Below are 8,402 nucleotides of genomic sequence, written 5' to 3'. Positions count from 1 at the left end.
ACTTGGCCTCCTCCAATCCTGGGCTGGCATCTGACACCCTTCCAGCCCGAAGATCTTCTACCCCCAGGAGCGGCCTGTGCTAAGTTTCCATCTGGTGAGTTCAGGAAAAATAGTCCTGGGGCAGCCGAGCAGCAGAATGTACAGAGTGACCATTATCCCTGAACTCACCTTAGCACAGGCCTGGTAAGTACCGCACCCATCACACATCACATCACCCACATTACATGATCAGTACAGGCCCCCACACTACATAATCAGTACAGGCACACATAGCACACAGTAGATTTCGGCACATAGATATAGGACACAGATCGGCTTTTGATCCTGGGATTTAATCTGATCGCCATATTTGGGGTCAGGAAGGAATTTTCCCCCCTGATATGAGGACAATTGGCCTATTCCTCACAGGGGGTTTTCGCCTTCCTCTGGATCTACACGGCCTTAAATAGGTTTAGTATAATAAATTAATAAGTAGATTCACACACTAGTAGCATAAGAAAAAAAAGTTATAAAAATAAAATTTTCTTTGTTTATAAGAAAAATTAGTTCCCATGAATATAAATGATAATTAGTCCAAGTAAATAAAAATTATTTACATTTTTTTATTTCACACTTACATTACACAGGTTAGGTATCGGCCTTTGATCTTGGGATTCGTTCTGATCGCCATATTTGGAGTCAGGAAGGAATTTTCCCCCCTGATATGAGGACAATTGGCTTATTCCTCACAGGGGGTTTTCGCCTTCCTCTGGATCAACACAGCCCATAAATAGGTTTAGTCTAATAAATGAATAATTTACACATATACATGATACTAAAATATAAATTAACTCCATCTTTAAATAAAATCTCTTTTAACCCCCTATATCTTTGTGTTTGTCGTTATTTCATTGGACGTCCATGTTGTTATTATTATACTGCCCCCTATGTCTTGTGACCGCATACACATTAGGATGAATTTGGTTGAACCCCCGATATCGTAACTATCCTATGATGATAAATAAGCTAATTGCTCTGATTCCTGGGAGTGTCGGCTCCGGAGCAGGAGATGCTGCTGCCCCTCTCATTACAGCTAATAAATGAGAACAATGATCGGGGTGCCCCCTCTAATTACTCAGAATTTCCTATTAGGACATTGGAAAGAATAGGTTTCCTAAAGCAGACAACAATTGCTGTATAATAGAGGACAGGCTATGTTACAGTGTGAAAAGGAGGAAGGAATTCGGCAGAACCATCCAGCGATAAAACCTCGATTTATTCAAAACCCATTAAAAACAGAAGCATCTAAGGAAACCATGTTAAAACCTGACGTGTTTCTGGTGTGGCACCCCAGGGGTCTGCTTGCCACAGTAATAGAAATATTATGCCTGAGAGCAAGTGGGAGGTTTCTCTGGTCAGGAGCCCTAAGCATGCAACACGGCCCACCCAGACCTGGGAGGGGAGGAATCTGCCCTTATAAACGGGGTCTGGGGCGGGATTAGGGAGTGAAGTCCCAGACAGAGACGCAGTCTGGTCTGGAGGACAGCAGACACAGGGAAAGGAAGACCTAGGAGCTCTGTAGGAACAGGAGCAGAAGACCAGGGGCTGGAAGCAGAGATATAGCTTGCCCTGGCAGAGCAACTTAGTAACCGGACACCGGAGTCCGAGGCTGTGGGGACTGATATACACCCAGCAGCAGAAACCAGCCGGCAGGGGACTCCAGGTCCTCTGGCCATAGAAGCCCGGAGGCTCAGTCACAAAGAAGGGACCAGCGCCGCCATCCAGGAGCGGAGGCTAAGAGAAGGCCCCAAGTCACCAGCCATACGGGTGAGCACCACACGGTATACTCAGGGATGTGGGCTACTTGTAACCGCTTACAGCAAGGTAGCCAGGAAGAGTGCAGATAGACGGGGAGGCCTACAACTCCGCCTGGCCAGGGGAGATCCTGCTTGCTCACAGACTGACCAGGCCCCTTATACTAGCCAGTACTCCCGGGAGGGTCTGCCTTATAACATCAGTAAAGACCCTGAACTGCAACCACACATCTCTGTGTTTCATCGCCGCACCAGCACCATTAGTATTGGGACGCCCACACCATCACTAACATCATTCACTCTAGCTGCCCTGAGGCAATACTTCTCCCGTGGGGAGTTATCCCATTCTTGGCAGCGCATATAACATCAGCCTCAGCGGTCTGCAGCGCAGCGGGGGTCCCCACTGACCGCAATCCACGGGTGGCGTAGTCGGACAATTACAATACCAATAGACTACCACTGGTTTGACCACCCTGAGCCACGGACCGGGTCACCACCACACGGAGACTACAACCCCCAGCATCCTACAACAGGCCCGGTTCCGGGTTCCCCAGCACAGGCCCAGGGGGGTGAGTCACTGGCACAACACAGGCGCCCTTGGTCATAGTCGCCCTATGTCACTGTGTGTCAGGGCAGCTGGGAACTATTCAGCTCACAGAGCATTACTTGGACTGGAAACACTGGATGCAGAACAGCGGCGAAGGTGGATCTGCTGCAATGCTGCCCCCTGCAGTCAGGACCCCCATATCATGGTCGCTCCTTTGATCAGATCCTCTAGAGAACTTGCATGAAGAAGGAGAATCCCCTGTAAAGAGGTGTCCACAGCGAGAAACGTGAAAGGAGCAGTTATTGTGTCATTTCCTAGTGATCGGTATTTGGGAATACAGGATAACAAGCAATATGGCCGCCATTACCGCTCTTACAGGGGGCATCACTAAGCTCTGATACACCCTGCATAGTACATGGTGTAATGACACGTCCCTTCACATTACTGACTTAGTTGAGTAAATTCCATATTACAGAGTCTGGGAAAGGTGAGTGACAGGAGCTGTAATGGCAGCCATATTGTGTGCCGCAAAGGATGAGATTCCCCAGTGCTATGCGGCATTTGAGTCCGGAGACTGCCACCTACGGTCTAAGCAGAACCCTGCGGAACCAACATGAAGAGGAAGAGTTTTAGGGAGGAAGAGTCTGGACAGAGCACCTGTGTAAGAAGCCAGAGTATAACCCAAGTCCAGACTATACCCGGGGTTTAAAGGAGTTGTCCACTACTTTTACATTGATGCCCTATCCTATCCCATTCAATTGAATAGGAGGCTGATGTGCAGTACACCGCAGCGGCCACTACCACTTGACAGCGGAGCCCCGCATGTGAGCACTTCCGGCCAGAGGCACCGATAACAGCTGATCGGCGGGGGTGCCGCATGCGGGACCCCGGCCGATCATACATTGATGCCCTATCCTAAGGATAGGGCATCAATGTAAAAGTAGTGGACAACTTCTTTAAGAGGCCTAGGCCATTTCATATCCCCTCAGGCCGGATTACACCCCCTGTATATCAGCAGCGGTGAGTGATATACACAAGAATTACTTAATTTTTCAACATCTTAATGGGGGTTCAGGTTTGTCAGGTAAGTTATGTGAGAAGGTAACTGACTTAAATCCTAAAGTTCTAAACACATAGAGGAGGAACTCTAACATCTGAGTCACTACAACCAACAGGACACATCTCAGATGATAGACTTCTCAGTCACATTGTATTGTAAGATCAATCTTCATCATGTGATTAACAACACAAATACCTACATGGAAGTCAGTATTAAGTGATTAAAAAATGGCACCTAAAATCTCATTTACAAGGGTTCATAAAATAGAGGGGTATATTCTGGAGGGATTATAGTTTGGCCTAGGCTATTTTATACCCCCAGGTATAGTTTGGCCTAGGACAGTTTATCCCCTGGGGGAATAACATCGGAATAACATATAGGCTACCATTTGTAATGATTTTATGTAATTTTGGTCGTAATATAACGATACATGTCAATTAAGTCGGAAAAAAATCTGGCCTCTGAGAGCTATCTTGGCGTACGCTGCCTAAACCGTTGGAGTTACACAAAGATGATGTACCGTAGAATTGTTTGTCTTGAATAGTTCTAAATAAAAGTCCGCGACAGCATATATCTACCTTTTATGTGGAAGCCACTATGACCAAAATTGTGAACCATAAATTGAATTAAATTAGATACTATTTTACAATGCACATTTTAGTATATTTATCAAACTCTTATATACACACATACACAGGTGATATTTAAATGGCTGATTTACAGCAGTCAGAAGAGATTGATAATACAATAATTTGCCCATAGTGGATCATTGTATAGTGAGGTCACAGTTGCCGCCTGTCCACAGTCAGAATACAGGGGTGATCATATACCGTGGCCAGGTACAAGTGTGGCACAGGGGGTTCACACACGACCCCCAGGGACTGGCATTTCCTAGAAACTTTGGCAGCTGTCAGTCATGAGCTCACCCTGATACATTACACTCTGGAAACAGCTGAAGGGAGAAGGATAATTTATGACATTTTCTCAGACTTAAAAAAAAAAAATAGCCCAGAAAACAGCCCATATGTCTCGCTACTATACTTAGAATGTGGCACGGAAGCAGTGGAAACGTCGTTTACAAGGAACACCTGTCGATGGCTGGCCAGGTGTGAAGGCAGGAGACGCTCTAGGTCGCATTTACACGGTGCATGTTAGCAATTTTGAATGTTATTGCTTGCGTATGCTGCTGAATGTAATAAGGGGTCCAACCAACTTCTCGGATTTAAAAACATTTGAAGGTCAAGAACTTGCAACTTTTCGGCAGGTGTGTGAGAAGATGGGGTTGTTGGAAGATGATAACCACTGGGATACCACCTTAGAAGAGGCCGTGCTATGTCGCTCCCCGGCACAAATAAGAGAGCTGTTTGCCATATTGATATGCACTTGCGGTTTATCCCATCCTCTACAACTCTGGCACAAGTATAAAACTGCGTTATCAGAGGATATCATGCACAGATTTGAAAGAATGGATCACGTTAACGATGATCTCTGTTTCAATGAGGCGTTGGGGCTTATCGAGGACAAAATATTAATAATTTCTGGAAAGAAATTGTCCGATTTTGGTCTACCCTCACCGCGGCGTAGAGGAGAGCTGTCGAACGAGTTGATAAAAGAGCTAAGCTATGATACCAACCAGTTAGACGCTCACATTTGCGAAACTGAGCCACGTTTGCTACCTGATCAAAGAGAGATTTATCACAAAATAGTAGGACTAGTTGAGAATGGTGAAGGCGGACTTTTTTTCCCTGATGCCCCGGGTGGTACAGGAAAAACTTTCTTGCTTAATTTACTTTTAGCAAAAATTCGTAGCGGTCATAACGTTGCATTAGCTGTGGCTTTCTCTGGAATTGCTGCAACATTGCTAAGCGGTGGACGGACGGCACATTCAGTCTTTAAATTACCTCTTAATCTGGTGAACGAAGAAACACCATCGTGTAATATCAGCAAGAGCAGCGCCCGTGGCCTCTTGTTGCAACAGTGCAAACTAATCGTGTGGGACGAGTGCACAATGTCACACAAACGCGCCATCGAAGCTCTTGATCGTTGTCTACAAGACTTACACAGTAAACAAACAATAATGGGTGGTGTGGTTGTTTTATTGGCTGGGGACTTTAGGCAAACTTTGCCTGTCATCGAGCGAGGCACTGCAGCAGACGAAATTAACGCACGTCTGAAATCCTCATATTTGTGGACCAAAGTTGAAAAGCTGCACCTCACCACCAACATGCGTGTCCAGTTATTCAGTGATCTAGAGTCGGGCGCGTACGCTGAGAAACTGCTCGAGATCGGTGAAGGTCGAATCGAAACTGACGAAGAAGGTATGGTTCTATTCACTAACCAATTTTGTCATGTTGTGGATTCGGAAGATGCACTTATTGCTCAAGTTTTTCCAAATTTGCAACAAAACTTCCACGATGAAAACTGGCTATGTGAAAGAACTATACTAGCACCAAGAAATGAAACAGTTACGAAAATCAATAAAATTATCTTGGACCAAGTAACCAGCGATGCAACAACCTACAACTCCATCGACACAGTCATGTCATCTGAAGACTGTACGAGCTACCCCGTGGAGTTTCTTAACTCTTTGGAGCTATCCGGGGTCCCATCTCATAAGCTCGAATTAAAGTTCGGTATACCCGTTTTGTTAATGCGCAACTTGGACGCCCCGAGATTATGTAATGGCACTAGATTGCGAGTCGCTGAACTAGGCAGGCACATTGTAAAGGCCACAATTTTAACTGGAGAAGCTAAGGGTGAAAATATTCTTATACCACGCATCCCAATAATACCCAATAACTTACCCTTTAATTTCAAACGTTTGCAGTTCCCACTTAAAGTTGCATTTTCAATGACCATCAATAAATCGCAAGGGCAAACTTTGAAGGTAGCGGGGATACATTTAGGCACGCCCTGTTTTTCCCACGGTCAGCTATACGTAGCTTGCTCACGTGTTTCCAAATCGCAAAATCTACATATTTTCGCTGAACAAAAGAAATCAAATAACATAGTTTACAGGAGTATATTGCAGTAAAAACACATAGATAAATTACCTGCAGATGTCCATTATTCCAATTACATACTAATTATTTACTAACACGAACAATATTAAACGCAAGTAACTTCAGTCCGTCCTGTTTATTAATCAGTGTTTAGTAATCCGTTTGTGATGAGATTTGATATAGATAATTTCAAGCCTGGGGAAGGACATAGGGCTACTTTTTATAAACACACCATACAGGTGAAGATTATATAAAACTGTAAACCTGATTGACTGACACACCTAGCGGTCAACGCACAGCCAAAACCACTGAACTTAGCATCTTGAAATTTGCAGATAGGTTCTATTATAGCTTAAATGAGCACTAAGAAAGGAATTTTGATAATTCCACCCTCAAGAGTTTCCCTCTTAATATTATAGGAGTTCAAACATTGTATGGAATCCGTCAGTTTTGAAGTTAGACATCTGAAATTTTGGATGTACGAGTAACTAAATAAGATTATTTTTTTTTACTATTAAGATTATTTTTTTTTACTATTAAGATTATTTTTTTTACTATTAAAATGATCTGTCACGAAACTTAATGTGGCAGACCAAATTCCACGCGAGCGAAGATACACAGTAATAAAGAAGCAAACAAGAACAAAATAAAAGAAAAAAAAAGTCAAATGTAAAGGGAAGAAAGATATACTCAAAATAAAGGGTGGAAAGGGTTAAGGATGAGAAGGGGGAAGGAAAAATATATTTTATTAACCCCTTTAAAGCCCAAGACGTACTAATACGTATCTGCGCCCTGGACTTAAGAGGCTGATATGTATTAGTACGTCTTTGCGATCGCGCCCACACAGCCTAATTGAATGTAAGCCCGCAAGGGCAGGGTCCTCTTCCCTCCGTACCAGTCTATCATTGTTACTTTGTTTACTGTAGTGATATTCTTATTTTGTATGTAACCCCCTTATGTACAACGCCATGGAATCAATGGCGCTATATAAATTAATAATAATAATAATAATTAGTACGTCTTTGCGATCGCGCCCACACAGCCTGATTGTCATAGCTGACACCCGGTGCTATGTGCTGGGAGCGGTCCCGCACCGCTACTGGCACATTAACCCTCGCAATGCTGTGATCGAAGTCGATCGCAGCATTGCGGGAGCAAGGAGAGGTGATAGGGATACTCACCTCTCCTGCCAGCGTTCAGCGATGTCTGCGCGGCTTCCCGGATGTTGCCATGACAACCCAATGTTGTCATGACAACATCCGGGTCACCAGACGGCAGGAAGATATTTTGGTCATGCGCAGTGCATGACCAAACTATCTTCTGCATCTGCAGCGCAGACAGCCTGTATAGCACAGGGATGGTGCTGCATTACTGTGCTATACAGGCGATCAGAATAAAAAAAAAAGTGAAAGTCCCATAGTGGGACAAAGAATAAAAGTAAAAAAAAGTGTTAGAAAGTGAAAAAAAAAAATTGTAAAAATATAAAAAAATAAATAAAAAAAATAATCCACCAAAAATAAAAATATAATGTATCCATCAATAAATATTATTATGAAAAAAAACAAAAAACAATAAAAAGTACACATATTTGTATTGCCGCATCCGGAACGACCTGACCTATAAAACTGTCCCACTAGTTAGCCCCTTCAGTGAACACGATAAAAAAATAAAATAAAATAAGAATAAATAAAAAAACAAAGCAAAAAAACTATGCTTTATCATCATACCACCAAACAAAAAATGGAATAACACGTGATCAAAAAGACGAATATAGACTTCCGGGTCAGGCCCTGGCTGAGAGGCGGTGAGAAGAAAATAGCTCCGCAGCCCCAGCAGATTTTACCCCCTCAAAGCAGTAAAAACTGTTAAGAAAACTTAGGATCAAAAGCACAGAACAGTGAGAAGCAGATTAACCAGCTGATGGAAGTTATCTCCTCCGCAGCAGTAAAACCCTGGTGAGTGGTATGACAGGGGAGATTCAGGAGATATCCAAAATGGCC

Source organism: Phyllobates terribilis, unplaced genomic scaffold (genome assembly GCF_046119375.1).
Source record: "Phyllobates terribilis strain yellow unplaced genomic scaffold, ASM4611937v1 Scaffold_8__6_contigs__length_399053987, whole genome shotgun sequence".
In the NCBI taxonomy this organism is placed as follows: Eukaryota; Metazoa; Chordata; class Amphibia; order Anura; family Dendrobatidae; genus Phyllobates; species Phyllobates terribilis.
Note: the sequence above shows the minus strand (reverse complement) of the source record.